Source organism: Geotrypetes seraphini, chromosome 5 (genome assembly GCF_902459505.1).
Source record: "Geotrypetes seraphini chromosome 5, aGeoSer1.1, whole genome shotgun sequence".
Lineage (NCBI taxonomy): Eukaryota > Metazoa > Chordata > Amphibia > Gymnophiona > Dermophiidae > Geotrypetes > Geotrypetes seraphini.
In genome coordinates, this window is record NC_047088.1 from 225,068,662 (window position 1) to 225,085,319 (window position 16,658).

At 40.5% G+C, this 16,658-nt stretch overlaps 1 long non-coding RNA gene across 1 annotated transcript in view; it reads right to left on the reverse strand.

Moving 5' to 3' along the window:
* The window catches only part of LOC117360612, a 108,564-nt gene that overhangs the window by 83,334 nt on the left and 8,572 nt on the right, over nucleotides 1-16,658 (reverse strand). Inside the window, exon 2 of the long non-coding RNA XR_004539461.1 lies at nucleotides 12,427-12,529. This is a non-coding gene — a long non-coding RNA (uncharacterized LOC117360612). The remainder of the gene's footprint in view (nucleotides 1-12,426; nucleotides 12,530-16,658) is intronic.

A 16,658-nucleotide genomic window follows, 5' to 3' on the forward strand; every position in this document is an offset into this window, starting at 1 on the left:
CATCCCTGTGGGTAAAGTTTTATTGTTCCCCTCCCCCATTCTTATCCAGAAGGTTGTTACCTTTCCCAGATGTTAAGAGGAAGGGAAGAGGGGGTTCCCCTTACAGATGGGCCCTGAGGATTACTAATGTTCTTGATTGTACAGTATGCGGAACAGACAGACATACACACCGTATGTTCTGACTTACATACAAACCCAACTTAAGGACAGCTTTAAAAATGTAACTCATTCATAATCCAAGGACTGCCTCTATAAGTACTCCAAGACCTCACTCTTGTTTTTTTTTGCACCCCAAATGCATGACTCTGCATTTTTATTTTTTTTTTAGTATTAAACCTTAGCTGCCAAATACTACAGTATTTCTTATTCTTTGCTAGAACCTTCTCATATTTCCCACCTCTTTTATGCTGTTGAGAATTTTAGCCCTCCTGCAATATTGTTTGCAAAAATGTTGAAAGGAACCAAACCGTCCTTCACTGGTGGTAATCGCTACTACATGTTATCACCTCCCACTTTTAACCAGTTTTTAACCCAGCCAGTCACTTCAGGATCCCTTACTGACGGAGCTTATGAAGAACTGTGCCCATGGGCTTGCTAAAATCCAATTGCAGTACATCTACAGTTTATTCAAAACTACTAATGACTGGGGGTTAATTCAGAGCGGTTTACATGAGTTTCTGTAATAATGTTACAATACAGAGGTGGAGGGGCATCATTGAAAGGAACGTCTAAGTCACAAGTCCAAAGTCAGACACAGCTTAGGACACATTTTCAAAAAATACGTCCAATATATATATATATATATATATATATATTTATATTTATTTATTTATTTTTTTTTTAAATCCTCTAAGTATACGTCCAGCCATCTGATCGTTCAAGCTGCTAAATCGTCCATCTTTATACCACATTTTCATCCAAATATTTATCCAAGTCAAAAACACCTAGAATAAGCCCTGTTGGACGTGGAAGGGGTCAGCAAAGTAATGGACTGGACACCTAGACATTGCACCTGAAAAGTGGGGTACCTTACAGGGCACTGCTGTGAACTTCACAAAAAGAGTGCCCCATAAACATCTCACTACAGCTCCCTTATAGGTCATGGTGAGTCCCCCAAAACACCCCCAAAACGTACTATACCCACTTGTCTAGAACCCCAATAGCCCTTATGGCTGCAGGAGCCATTTATATGGCAGTACAAAAGGGTTTGGGGTTTTTTTGGGGAGTGCAAATGTTTCACCATGAATGCAGTGATTACAGTGGCTTATGGGCTTGGGTCCTCCTCTCCATGGGCCCCTAAGCCACCCCCAAGACGACTTAAGCCGCCTCTGTGCAGCTCTACTAGGCTTTCTTATGGCAGGCTGCCAGGTGCTGATGTTCTGGAGGCAGATATTTAAAGTTGTGATTATGATTTTTATGTGGGGTGGGGTGGGGGAGAGTCGGTGATCACTGGGGTAATGTGTCTGGATCTGTACTATGTGTTTGCAGTGCTTATCTGGTCACTTTATATAGTTTTTTTGTGACTTAGACCATGTTTTAAATGGCCTAAGTCACAGCGTCCACATTCCGTCTAGACTGTGTTGTAAAACTTTCAGTTACACATTCAGTACGACTAAGTCTAGAACGTCCCATGTCTTGCCCAAATCCCACCCTCGACATTCCTCCTGAAACGCCCCGTTTAGCGGCACTGGGAAGGCCTAGATCATTTGTAAACACGTCCAAAACCCGTTTTGATTATTGGCACTTGGACATCTTTCGTTTATGATCGTCCAAGTGCCGACTTAGGCTGGTTTTTGGATATTTTTCTCTTTCAATTATAAGCCCCTTAGCATTTTCTGGGATGGTTTTTACATTTATACCATAATGTGAAAACCATCTCAGAAAACGCTAACTCTGTATTGTAACACCTTTACAGAAGCTTATGTAAATCGCTCTGAATGAACTGTATATACGTAGGATGATTGATTATATAATCAATATATCCACACCCAAATGATATTTATCCACACTCCTAATATCAGAAACTGTATGCGAAGTTTCTTTTTAATCGGAGAAAAAGACCTCGGTATTTCTCAGGACCAAGCCTGGGAAACTTTCTATGGCAAATACTTCATTGCCATAGAGAAATACATCCTTGGTCTTAAAAAAACTCTGTAATTTCTTATATCATTCACTGTTATATTTCTTTAAAGAGATCACTGTTCCATCATTTATCATAGGTATTTAATATATTTCACTGAGGTCTTTTTCTCCGATTAAAAAGAAACGTGGCATACAATTTATGATATTAGGAGTGTGGATGAATATCATTTGGGTGTGGATATATTGATTTAAGATATTCAGCTTGTACAGAAATATTTTTGATTATATAATCAATCATCATACACATATATTACTAGCATCATGTACTATTTTCATACTAAATTCTACTTATTTGTACACATAATACTTGAATTGTGTTCTATGTCCATCTTAACTAGAATTATCAGGATGTATGTAAATCTATCTGTACTTTGTTTATCATACCCTCAGCAATTCTGGGTATCTCTACTGTGTTCACCCTGTCGTGTTCTAATGCTCTCTCCTCTCTCCTCATCCACCTCTGTGCCTAACCAGTCAAAGAAATTAATCAGCTTCATCTGACATGCCTCCGTAAATTTGGACTGAATCCATCAGGACTTGCTGAGGATTAGACACAGTTACTGGCTGATGCAACAATCAAATCTCTGCAGGTCAAAACCTTATATTTATGTAACAGATCTATCAAAAGAGGACATTTGTATCAATAAAGTGGACTTAGGGAGAGCTATGTTAAAATAGTGCTTTAAATATTTATTTTAAAAAATTTATTTTCCACTTAATGCCTTAATGGAGGCTGATATTGAAAGGCAGGTGTTCTGCTTGGCAAGAGAGAAATTCAGTGGCAGTGCTGCTGAATATGACGTGCCAAGGCAGTCCATGGGCGAAGTTTGGGTGGAGCCAGAGGTTATCTGGCTAGATGGAGTTTATCTGGTGATATTCATACCACTAACCAGATAATGAACTAGATTAAAAGGCCATCCTAACTTTATCTAGTAAGCAATCTGGTTAGCAGTCTGAATAGTGCCATGAACTGGATAGCACTGTTAGCATGTGCTAAATCCAGATATTCAATACTGGTACTGAATACGTGTTGTAATTTTAACTGTGGTTAGCATTTTTTAAAAATCCATCCTCTACTATGGGCTGATTTTTTGGCTCCATAGATTTTACTGTATTTGTATTTATTTATTTATACCATGCCTTTCCCAAGGCGGGTCAAGTTTCAAGTTTAATAAAAATTTGATTTGATCGCAAAATCGTAATTCAATGCGATTTACAAATAATAATAAAATTGGGGTAAAAAGAAAAACACATTAATCAAACCAGACGGTTAAAACAACTTTAAACCAACCAAACACAGAAGGTAAAAAAAAAAAAAAAAAATAAAGGGTTAAATACAATTTATAAACAAATTAAAAGGGCAGGGTGATGAAACAATGGGATGGGGGAAAAGGTTACCTGCTCAATTTTCACCTATCAACATTACTAGTACTCTAACACGTATCCTGAATATATAAAATTTGCATAACTCAGTTAAAAGCATCCTTAAAAAGCCAGCTTTTCAGGAGACTTTTAAACTTACTAATTAATTTTTCTTCCCTTATATTGATTGGGAGCAAATTCCCGATCTGAGGGGCCGTGACGGAAAAGATCGTGTCTCTCCTTGAAAAAATGAGTCTTAGTGAAGGGACTAAGAGGAGAGATTTCTCTTCTGATTTTAAGGATTTTGTAGGAATATAAAGGATTAGAAGCCTTTCTAAGAATGCAGGAGTTTTATATGTTAAAATTTTGTGTGTAAGTAATGCTATTTTATATGTAATTCTATAATTTAGAGGTAACCAATGCTTTTCCGTTTAGTAATTATTTATATTGCTGTGTTTTGTAGGATTTGCAATCTTTTAAGGTTATTCCTTTGTACAAAGCGTTGCAGTAGTCAATTTTTGATATGACTAACGAGTGTATTAAAATGTTCAGAGGTGCTTCATCCAAAAATGTGGATAGTGATCTAATCAACCTTAACCTATAGAAACAATTCCTGACAAGTGAACTTATTTGATCATGATAATTCAATTTCTGGTCCAAAAAGACTTTGAGTATCTTTACCTTGGCGACTTCTTTAAGCGTACTTTTATTGATGTTTATGCTGGCTCCTAATTTCTGTCTCTCTCTACATGGGAATAGCATAACTTCTGTTGTAGATGTGTTAAGGGCCAACTTATTGTCATGTAACCATTTGGGCATTTTTGACAATTTCATATTAACTGCTGAAATTTCTTTGGCTGAGTTTGGATCCAAAGGATACAAAAGTTGGACATCATCAGCGTAGGCAAATGGTGTGAACCCAAATGATTGGCTAAGGGTTAACAGAGGAGCCAAAAATACATTGAACAATAAGGGAGATAAGATTGATCCTTGTGGGATCCCAAAACTAGTTGCAATTGTATTTGAGGATGAATTATTAAATGTCACTTTTGAAGATCGTTCTGAAAAATAGGACTGAAACCATTAGAGAACAACATCAGTTATTCCCAATGATCTGAGCCTACTTAAAATAAGATGGTGCTCTATAGTGTCGAAAGCTGATGATAAGTCTATGGATATAAGGAGGACCAATTGGTGATGATCCCAAAAACAGAGAACAGAGGATGTCAGGCCAATTAGAGAGTGTACGGTCGAATGATGTTGTCGACAGCCTGTGTGATGTGGATGCAATGTTCTTGTTTTCTCAAAAAATTCCGACACCTGATTAAAAACTATTTTTTCCATCATTTTTGCTACGAAAGGTATTTTTGCAATTGGTCAGAAATTAGTAGGATCGTTCAAATTCCCTTTTGGGTCTTTAGATATTGGTTGAAATAGTTGAATGTTTCCATTTTTGTGGAATAATCCCTTTCTCTAAGGAGGTAGAAATGATTTTTTGAATGTATTTACCAAAAATATTAAATAATTTTTTCAAAATATGTGGAGGAAGTGAATGTGCGTCATTACCCTTTACATTCAATGAAAGGAATAGTCTTTGCAAATCAGAAAGTATAAGTGATGCAAAATGAGAACATTTTGAAATTGAGATGCAGGAATCTGAGATAGAATAATCGGGCTCCGGTGTTAGTGTCCGAGAATTTTTTCCTGATCCCTTGAATTTTCTCTACAAAAGAGTTAGCCATATCTTGAGCAGTTAGAGCACTAATTGCACCCTGCGCTGAATGGGGTTTAAATGTCATTAAAGATTTTAAAATAGAAAATAGTGTAGAAGAATTGTTTGCTGTTTGGATGCGAGAGGCGTAATAATTTTTCTTTGTCTCGTTTATTTTATTTTTATAATATTGTGCTTGAGTTTGGGTATCTTAATTGATGGATGAGTGTTTTTTCCCAACGCCATTTTCTTTCTAAATATCACAATTGCTTTTTAATAAGGGACAATTCAGTTGTATATCATGGATTTCTTTGTTTTCTAGATGTAATAGTTTTAGTTACAATTGGAACAAGCTTGTCCAATACAGTTCTCCATAGGTTATCCCAACTAATTATTTGATCCTCAAAAGATAAGTTTCTAGTCTTCTAAAGATAAGTCAGTTATTGAGTTTATTTTGGATTCCTCTAAGTTACTATAATCCCGATAGGCATAATTTTTTTGCTAATAAACACTTGTATTTCATTTATGTTCAAATTGTAGGGAAATTAAACTATGATCAGTCCATGGAACTGGATTAACTTTTGGAGTTGAAAAATCCGCAGAAAGATTTTTCGACATGAAGACCATGTCTAAAGTATGTCCTGCTACATGGGTTGATTGGGAAATTCTAGGAATTAAATCTAGATTAGAAGAAAAATTAAACAAATCTAATGTGAGGGGATTCTCCAGATTATTGAAGTGAATATTAAAGTCTCCAAGTATTAATAGATTTTGTGATATTGTACTAAACTCCATGAGTAATGACTGTAAATGAGTAACCAAATTTCGAGTTATGGGAGGTGGCATATAAAGAAGTATAGCGATCTGATGTTTATAAATTACTGCAATATCGCCTCCCCTTTTTCCAATATGGTGATTGAATTGAAAAGTGAACCCAAGAGGGCAAGCATAGTTAATATAAGCCTCGTCACCATCTAGCAACCAGGTTTCTGTGATACACAGCAAGTCAAATGAATTTTGAATGATGGAATCCTTGATAATATGACACTTACTTTTTATAGATCTTTATAAGGCCTATATTAAGATGTTTAATTTTGCGATTACTTTTAGAGGACAACAAGGTAGGAATTTGGATAACACTCAGATGATTAGAGTAAACCTTTGAGAGTAAGCTTGTCGGTGACCCCAATGCACTGGTATACTTTCCCCCATGGGATAGCCAACAGCCGATTGAACTACTGGAGAATCCATTATAGAAAGGCAAAATAGCAAAGAGAAAAATAAAAACTTGGTAAAAATACAAGCCGACGATATCATTTTTATGGCGCACACAGTTCACGCACAAAGGAGCAAACTAAGGAGCATTACATGCTCCTTAAGCGCGCGCCTTTGCGGCATGCGCCCCAAGAGGCTGGTTTAAGTAGGGAATGTACTGGGCTTGGAGAGGAAGATCAAAGCAAGGCTAGGATCTGAAAATGCAAATTGAACAGGTAAACTAAAAACAAAAAATAAAAGCAGACAAATAAAAACCTAATCTTAAGCCACTAAAAAGACCAGCTGTGACAGTGTCAGTGAAATCAATAGTGCACTAGTGATGTGCAATAAAATCCACAATAGAGTACATCCACAAACAGAGTCACATACAGTATAACAAATTGAACATCATTAAAACATAATAGTGATAATGTAAAGCCTCCTAAAATTACAAAGAGGCTACCAGCGCCTCACATCAAAAAACTATAAATCATGTCCCATATTTCATCTTACAGAAGAGGTATTTCTTCAACATTTTTTTTAAAATTCTTTATTGATTTTCAAACTACAAATGTGCCATAAATGAATCACATATATGTACATTGTATAATAAGCGCAGCAAACTTTCAAATAGACATCTCAACATTTTTTTAAAAAACTACTCAAACATGTTTGCTGTCGTAAATATCCCGGAAGTTTATTCCACTCCTGAGGACCCACACACAAAAATATGCTAGTTCTAGACACTGCTAGCCGCTGTTGTTTCACTGTCGGACTATGTACGTTATCATGAGTCACCGAGCGCAACATGCGCTGTGGTTCAGATGGCAGAATGCTATCCATCAAATGTTTCCACTGTGTTTTCTTTTCCGGGTTGTGCTGCTAACTCTCCAGCATACCAAGGGTGGGGTGGTGGGGGCAATGTGTGTGTGTTAGGGAAGCGCATGGAGCGGTTGTGTGGCTGCGGTCCGCATGTGCACAGTTATTGGCTCTGCTGGCCCCCATCCCCTCTGACGTCAATATCCTGTTCTGGGGCAGGGGCCTAGCAGAGCTGATGGCCGCCTGCACGTGGACTGCAGTCCCACAATGGCTCCCCCCCTCACTGCCTGGAGGAGGCGGTGCTCCGGCCAGAGGAGGGGTGCTTCACCCTGGGCGGCTGCATAGCCAGGCACGCCACTGTGCTAACTCATAAAAAAGAAATAAAAGTTTAGAGATCTATGGACAATTCGAGGTTGAAATGAAATTACGTAATTTGAGGTTGAGGTGATTTTTTTTCAGCCTGGTTCAGTTTTGACAGATATTTAAAAACAATTTCTCTAGGTTTTCAGCAGAAATCTATTAACTTCCCCACTGATTCTGAAGAGAATTCAGATTCGGTATGAATTAATCAAGATGCGCAGACTCACCTCGATTCTATTATGTGTAGACCAGACAGATCAGATAAATCTGCTTGAACGTGATGCTGATCTTGCCATTTTGAAGAACTTGGCTCAGATTTTTTGGTTTTATTTTTTTAAAAGTCTAGCTGAGTAGTTCAGTAAACTCTTCGGCCCTCTTTTACTAAGGTGCAGTAGAGGTTTCTACCATAGTAACATACATAGTAACATAGTAGATGATGGCAGATAAAGACCCGAATGGTCCATCCAGTCTGCCCAACCTGATTCAATTTAAATTCAATTAAAATTTTTTCTTCTTAGCTATTTCTGGGCAAGAATCCAAAGCTTTACCCGGTACTGTGCTTGGGTTCCAACTGCCAAAATCTCTGTTAAGACTTACTCCAGCCCATCTACACCCTCCCAGCCATTGAAGCCCTCCCCTGCCCATCCTCCACCAAACAGCCATACATAGACACAGACCTGCAAGTCTGCCCAGTAACTGGCCTAGTTCAATATTTAATATTATTTTCTGATTCTAAATCTTCTGTGTTCATCCCACGCTTCTTTGAACTTAGTCACAGTTTTACTCTCCACCACCTCTCTTGGGAGCGCATTCCAGGCATCCACTACCCTCTCCGTAAAGTAGAATTTCCTAACATTGCCCCTGAATCTACCACCCCTCAACCTCAAATTATGTCCTCTGGTTTTACCATTTTCCTTTCTCTGGAAAAAATTTTGTTCTACGTTAATACCCTTCAAGTATTTGAACGTCTGAATCATATCTCTCCTATCTCTCCTTTCCTCTAGGGTATACATATTCAGGGCTTCCAGTCTCTCCTCATACGTCTTCTGGCGCAAGCCTCCTATCATTTTCGTCGCCCTCCTCTGGACCGCCTCAAGTTTTCTTACGTCTTTCGCCAGATACGGTCTCTAAAACTGAACACAATACTCCAAGTGGGGCCTCACCAATGACCTGTACAGGGGCATCAACACCTTCTTCCTTCTACTGACTACGCCTCTCTTTATACAGCCCAGCATCCTTCTGGCAGCAGCCACTGCCTTGTCACACTGTTTTTTTGCCTTTAGATCTTTGGACACTATAACCCCAAGGTCCCTCTCCCCGTCCATACATATCAGCTTCTCTCCTCCCAGCATATACGGTTCCTTCCTATTATTAATCCCCTCTGCATTTCTTTGCATTGAATTTTAGTTCCCAGGCATTAGACCATTCCTCTAACTTTTGCAGATCCTTTTTCATATTTTCCACTCCCTCTTCGGTGTCTACTCTGTTACAAAGCTTGGTATCATCTGCAAAAAGGCACACTTTTCCTTCTAACCCTTCAGCAATGTCACTCACAAACATATTGAACAGGATTGGCCCCAGCACCGAACCCTGAAGGACTCCACTAGTCACCTTTCCTTCCTTCGAGCGACTTCCATTAACCACCATCCTCTGGCGTCTGTCCGACAGCCAGTTTCTGACCCAGTTCACCACTTTGGGTCCTAACTTCAGCCCTTCAAGTTTGTTCAACAGCTTCATATGAGGAACTATATCAAAGGCTTTGCTGAAATCCAAGTAAATTACATCTAGCATATGTCCTCGATCCAGCTCTCTGGTCACCCAATCAAAAAATTCAATCAGGTTCGTTTGGCACGATTTACCTTTTGTAAAGCCATGTTGCCTCGGATCCTGTAACCCATTAGATTCAAGGAAGTACACTATCCTTTCTTTCAGCAACACTTCCATTATTTTTCCAACAACTGAAGTGAGGCTCACCGGCCTGTAGTTTCCTGCTTCATCCCTGTGACCACTTTTATGAATAGAGACCACATCCGCTCTCCTCCAGTCCCCAGGAATCACTCCCGTCTCCAGAGATTTGTTGAACAAGTCTTTAATAGGACTCGCCAGAACCTCTCTGAGCTCCCTTAGTATCCTGGGATGGATCCCGTCTGGTCCCATCGCTTTGTCCACCTTCAGTTTATCAAATTGCTCATAAACACCCTCCTCTGTGAACGGCGCAGAATCTACTCCATTTTCTCGTGTAACTTTGCCAGACAATCTCGGTCCTTCTCCAGGATTTTCTTCTGTGAACACAGAACAGAAGTATTTGTTTAGCACATTTGCTTTCTCCTCATCACTCTCCACATATTTGTTCCCAGCATCTTTTAGCCTAGCAATTCCATTTTTTATCTTCCTCCTTTCACTAATATATCAGAAAAAATTTTTATCTCCCTTTTTTACATTTTTAGCCATTTGTTCTTCCGCCTGTGCCTTTGGCAAACATATCTCTCTCTTGGCTTCTTTTAGTTTCACCCTGTAGTCCTTTCTGCTCTCCTCTTCTTGGGTTTTTTAATATTTCATGAATGCCAACTCTTTCGCCTTTATTTTCTCAGCCACTAGGTTGGAGAACCATATCGGCTTCTTTTTTCTCTTGTTTTTATTGATTTTCTTCACATAAAGGTCCGGGGCACTAAATGCTCCGACGTTCATAGGCATTCTATGGGCTAGATTCATTAAGGCCACGGATCGGATCCAATCCGTGAGGGATCAGATCCGATCCGTGTCTGGGGGTCTGATTCACGAATTGCCCTCATACAAATGAGGGCGATCAGAATCACGCCCTCAACTGCCTCCCCGGATCGCTCTATAGTGATCTCAGCGCATGCGCAGGCCATCTGTAGATGGTCTGCGCATGAGTTGGACCTCCGGGCCCGGCAGAAATTTTTTTCCCCTTTTTTTAACTTTCTTTGGAGCCTGTGGTTTTAACCCGCTTAAGCCCACAGGGCTCGATGCTTAGACCCGTGCTCTTTAACATCTTTATAAATGATCTGGACATAGGTACGACGAGCGAGGTGATTAAATTTGTTGATAATACGAAGTTATTCAGAATAGTAAAGATGCAGGGGGATTGCGAAGATCTGCAACGTGACATAATCAAGCTCGAGGAATGGGCATCGACATGGCAGTTGAGGTTCGATGTGGATAAGTGTTAAGTGATGCATGTCGGTAAGAAAAATCTCATGCACGAATACAAGATGTCTGCGGTGGTACTTGGAGAGACCTCCCAGGAAAGGGCTTGGGAGTTCTGATCGACAAGTCGATGAAGCCGTTCACACAATGTGCGGCGGCAGCAAAAAGGGCAAACAGAATGCTAGGAATGATAAAGAAGGGGATCACGAACAGATCAGAGAAGGTTATCATGCCACTGTACCGGACCATAGTACGCCCTCACCTGGAGTACTGCATCCAACACTGGTCGCCGTACATGAAAAAGGACACGGTACTACTCGAAAGGGTCCAGAAAAGAGCGACTAAGATAGTTAAGGGGCTGGAGGAGCTGCCGTACAGCAAAAGATTAGAGAAACTGGGCCTCTCCTCCCTCGAACAGAGGAGATTGAGAGGTGACATGATCGAAACATTCAAGGTACTGAAGGGGATAGACTTAGTAGATAAGGACAGGTTGTTCACCCCTCTAAAGTTGAAAGGGGATAGATTCCGTACAAATGTAAGGAAGTTCTTCTTCACCCAGAGAGTGGTAGAAAGCTGAAACGCTCTTCCAGAGGCTGTTATAGGGGAAAACACCCACCAAGGATTCAAGACAAAGTTAGACAAGTTTCTGCTGAACAAGAACGTGCACTAGTAGGGCTAGTCTCAGTTAGGGTGATGGTCTTAGACCAGAGGGCTGCCGTGTGAGCGGACTGCTGGGCATGATGGACCACTGGTCTGACTCAGCAGTAGCAATTCTTTTGTTCTTATGTTCTTATGGTTAAAACCATGGGCTTACACTGCGGGGAAGGGTGGGAGAGTCAGGGCAGGCAGGCGATCCGGGGCAAGAGATCCAGGGCAGTGGGAGAGTCAGGGCAGGCAGGAGAGTTGGGGGCCTGCAGGAGGCATTTGGGGCATCAGGAGATCGGGGCTGACAGGGCAGAGAGCAGGGTGGCAGAAGGCAGGGCAGCCGGAAAGGGCTTGAGTGACTGGTCCTCAGCAGTCGCTTGTTTGTGATTGGCCAGCCCAGTCGGTGTTGCAGGGTTTTGCTTAGTGAATCGCATCCCTGCCTACTTTGCATGCAGTTCCCCTCATTTGCATGTGTGGATCAGAGGATGGTCGGCAGAGAGGTAAGTGAATCAGGCCGGAGGGAAATCAGGTCACAAAGGGGTCACAAACCGATTGGTACACGATCAGTTTGATTTGTGAATCTAGCCCTATGAGGGTTGGAGCAGTGTCGGAGCATTTAGTGCTCCAGGCTGTGATAGAAACCTCTACCACGGCTTAGTAAAAGGGAAGGTGGGGTATTCAATTTTCTTGTGGATTTGACAACCTAGTCTGCAAACTGTTTTTTTTTTGTTTTTTTTTTTCAGTTTTGCATGCCCTTAAAAGAGCTTAGCTCCAGAAGAAATCTTGACAATGCTACTAGAAGTAAGGGGTACAGGCTTTGCTGCTGAGTGATCACAGAATCATTTAGAAAGAGGATGTGAAAATTAGATTATATTCTTGGAACTGATGGTATCCAAATAGAGTCTTGCGCCACAGCAGATTTCACAACATGATTGAAAACGGCGTTCTTAAAATATATTACTCACATACAGTAGAGGATGTAGACGACCTTTCAGGTCTACAACCATCTGTTCCTGGTGAAAGCAGCTCTTTCTGATCCCTGAAGAATTGCACAAATCAAGGGAGGGCCTGGCAAGAAAACCAGAACAGGAAACTTGTTTTATGTTCAGAGTCTTTTCTACACCAAAGTATTTTCATAAACAAAACAGTTTTTGCAGAATTTTCATTATTCAAACACTCCTGTTGCATTTTCAAAGTGATGAATTTATTGGACTAGACCGGACCTGGCTATTAAACACCTCCCATTATTGAATGCAAATACAGTAGTACCTTGGATTACGAGTATAATCCGTTCCAGGAGCATGCTCGTAATCCAAAATGCTCGTGTATCAAAGCGAGTTTCCCCATAGGAAATAATGGAAACTCGCTTTGATGCGTTCCCCCCCCTCCGAGAACCGGTTTCCGAGGCACCGATTTTGCAAATGTTTTGCTCGTCTTGCAAAACACTCGCAAACCGGTGCATTCATAAACCAAGGTACCACTGTATATGTTTTTTGAGCGTTTTTGTCAGGAAATCAAGCACACCTTTATCCTCTAAGAAATGTAGTGGTGCAGAAGAGACGGTAAGAAAGCAAGGGTTTACAGTACAGAATGACACGGTGACAAAATTCATCACCGTTCCCGTCCCCGCGGATAACCGCGGGAAATAATCCCATGTCATTTTCTAGTGTCTATTTCAACCTCAATCCTTCTACACCAGCATTCTTCAAAGCAAAGCTTGTGGGTCAGTAGTTGTGGCCATTCATACTCTGATTCTTCCCTCTCTCCTTAAAGAATGACATGAAGATGGTTTACCGCGGTTATCCGCGGGGATGGGAACGGTGATAAATTTTGTCACCGTGTCATTCTCTGGTTTACAGTCCTCTAGCAACATTTAAATTGGTGCTCCTGCCCCCTGTGTCCAGCATCTCTTCACTCTTTCCCTACTCCCCCTTCCTCCCGTCACCATTATCCACCAGTGCTGGAAGAAATCAGCAACCGAGTGGGGCATTCCAACTCAAGATCACGCTTTGCCCTGTTGAGTTCAAATGTGCAGGGCTTGAGTATGTACCTGGCATTACCGCCATAAGCAAGGTAAGTCTGGCAGAGGATTCTGTTCCTGCATGGTAGCCTCCTACCATGCTTACATTGCTTACAGTGCTGCACAGGCCTACCATGGAAAGATCTTGCTATGGCGTTTTGCATTTTACTTGTCATTCTCTGCCCTTGGCATATTAATTTAGTAAATGACGGCAGATAAAGACCTGAATGGTCCATCCAGTCTGCCCATTAGCTATTCTCATTTAACAATACATGATTAAATTAACTTGTCTCTTCTTTGATATTTCTTCGGATGTTTCTTCTTTGATATACCGGCCTTAGCTTTTTATACCATTTGTTTTCTAATTAGGAGATCCTCTGTGTTTATCCCACACTTTTTTGAAACCCATCACCGTTTCCCTTTCCACCATCTCCCTAAGGAGGGAATTCCAGGCATCCACAACCTTCTCCATGAAAAGGAATTTCCTAACATTATTCCTAAGTCTTCCTCCCTGCAACCTCAAGTTACGCCCTCTAGTTTTGCCATTTTCCCTTGTCTGGAAAAGATGGAGATGCAGATGGAGGCCATGACGTAAAGGCAAGACAAACTACCTTGGGAGTTGCAGGCAAAGGAGAAGAGAGCTATAGATGACAAGAGAAGTTGGGTTGTAGCAACTACATAGAATGACGACAGATAAAAACACCTATATGGTCCATCCAGTCTGCCCAATTCATTTTATTTATTTATTGAGAACTTTCTATACTGCTTTAGAACTGCAAAATCAGAGCAAAGTTGTTCAAAATCTATGTCACATAAAAGAAATGAAATACAATGGTAGATAGGATAGCGTCAGTCATATAAAGACCAATCACAACATACGCAGAGACAGTAGGAGAGAGGGAGAGATGGGATGAGGGAAGGTGGTAAAGAACCAGCAACAGTCATCGGCTGACAACCAATCGTTGATCTGGAAAAAGCCTTGGCAAATAGCCATGTTTTAACCGATATTTCAAAGTCTCTAAGTAGGGGCTCATTGCGAATTTCAAGGGATATTGAAATAATGTTGCTAGAAATGACATAAGCTTGTGAGGAAATTGAGAATGAGGTAGAGGAATATTCTGACAGATTCAATATTCACTCAAAGTAGGGCAAACAAATTTGCATGCAGGTCTGCACTCGAATTGATTAAATGGATGATAAGAAGAACCAATTAAGTACTTAGTTACGTGAAAATTGGAGTTGCATGCAGATTTCTTTCACTTATAGCCTGAAACATTTTTTCCCTTTCTGTCCTGGTGGGGATTAAGTGACTTGCCCAGGATCACAAGGATTTGAACCCAGAACCTTAGGGTGCTGAGGCTGTACCTCTAAAAATTGTGTCACATACTCCCAAAATGGAGCCTAACTTTTCCCTCATGTTACCCAAAAAGGGGCAGGACCATGGAAGGAGCATGGGTGTTTCCAAAAGTTAGGTGCCTTGTTATAGACCAGGGGTGTCCAACCTGCGGCCCGAGTGCCGCATGTGGCCCCATGAAGTATTTTGTGCGGCCCTGGTCGAGGGCGATGCAGTGTTTTCCTCTGCTGCCCCTGGGTGTTTACCATCTTGCCGGCTCCCTCCTCTGTCTTGTTGCAGCGTTTGCGCAGCCCCAGAAACATTTTTTTCGGCCAATGCGGCCCAGGGAAGGCAAAAGATTGGACACCCCTGTTTTAGACTAATATCTGTCCGAGCCTAACTTTGGGCACCGTTCTTATGGAAGGTTCTAGCAGAAGTCTGACGCCCAAAATAAGGTATGTTCTGCAACCTATGCTAGTATTCTATAAAGTCCGGACACTTTTTATGAGATGCAAGCTAGGCGTGGATCTTTATGGCACCTAACTTTCAGCCACCAGTCCACAAGAAATTTTAAATTTATAAACAAATATTCAAGAACCAGTGCTTCTTCTGTGCTCAGAGACTTTTGAATGAATTACACCCAGCATTAGGTAGCTGTCTTCTCAATCATTGCACTAATTTTCCACACAAATTGATTACTTGTTGCGATGACTGAGAAGAGAGCGATCTAATGGTGGGTGTAATCCATTCAAAAATCTCTGAGCACAGAAGAAACGCTGTTTTTTAAATATTTGTTTACAAATTTAAAATTTCTTGTGGACTGGTGACATTATTCAATAGGTTTTCACATAGAATTTCTTTTGCACCAGGTTTATTCCCTTATTTTGGGGTACCTGACCTTCAACGTCATATATAGAATCTGGCCCAATTTAGAATGTGTATCTTTATGTTCTTATAAAAATATAATTAAAATAAAGATACTTCTAATGATATAAGTAATCAGTATTTGTTATATAGGGCTCCTTTTGCAAAGCCACGGTGGCATAGAAATTGAATAGGCTTTGGTGCATTTACCGCAATAGCATCGCTACCACGGCTTTGTAAAAAGGGCCCATAATGATGTGTAGCTATTTCTCTGTTACTTTGGTTTAACATAATCATAAAGTTTAATAAAAAAAAAAATTAAAATAAAGATACTTCTTAAAAATATTTATAGAGCTCTGGAATTAACCTAGTACACTTACATTGTGAGGAGTTAAACATTTCTTGCAAGAGGTTAAATCTGTTTTTTTTGAACACTGTTTTTTGATTAGGGACATGGATGGGTTTGTAATTTGTATGATAAATGCTTTACTGTGCTGATGCTAGGCTGGGGGCTAGAGAATAACATGACCCCCCATCTCTGCCCCATTCCCAAGGATTCTGTCCTTATTTCCACAAGCCTCGAATACTTATGGTTTTATATTTAAATCTTTTTATTAAAATATAAAAAGGGACAATATTCTGTTCAACTGTTTATAAATCACAAATAGAACTCTCCTTTTCAATCTGGCTTTGGCAAAACCTTTCCAAAGATTCAGTTGCCAATGATTTTACATCGTCTGAGAAGGTAATTGGATTGTCTTTCAGACATGGGTGTAGAAGAGAACCTATACTGTGTAGTGGATGAACAGAAAAATAAGTGTCTATTAAATGTTGGAAATGTTCCTTGATGCCAGTAATAATGGATGAATCTGCTGCAGTAACAGCAAGATGCTTGGACAGCTGGGCACATGATGGAAGGATGTTATAGATGGTGGGAGTCTGATCAGTAGACAGGACTCTTATTGCCACATCAAAGGCAG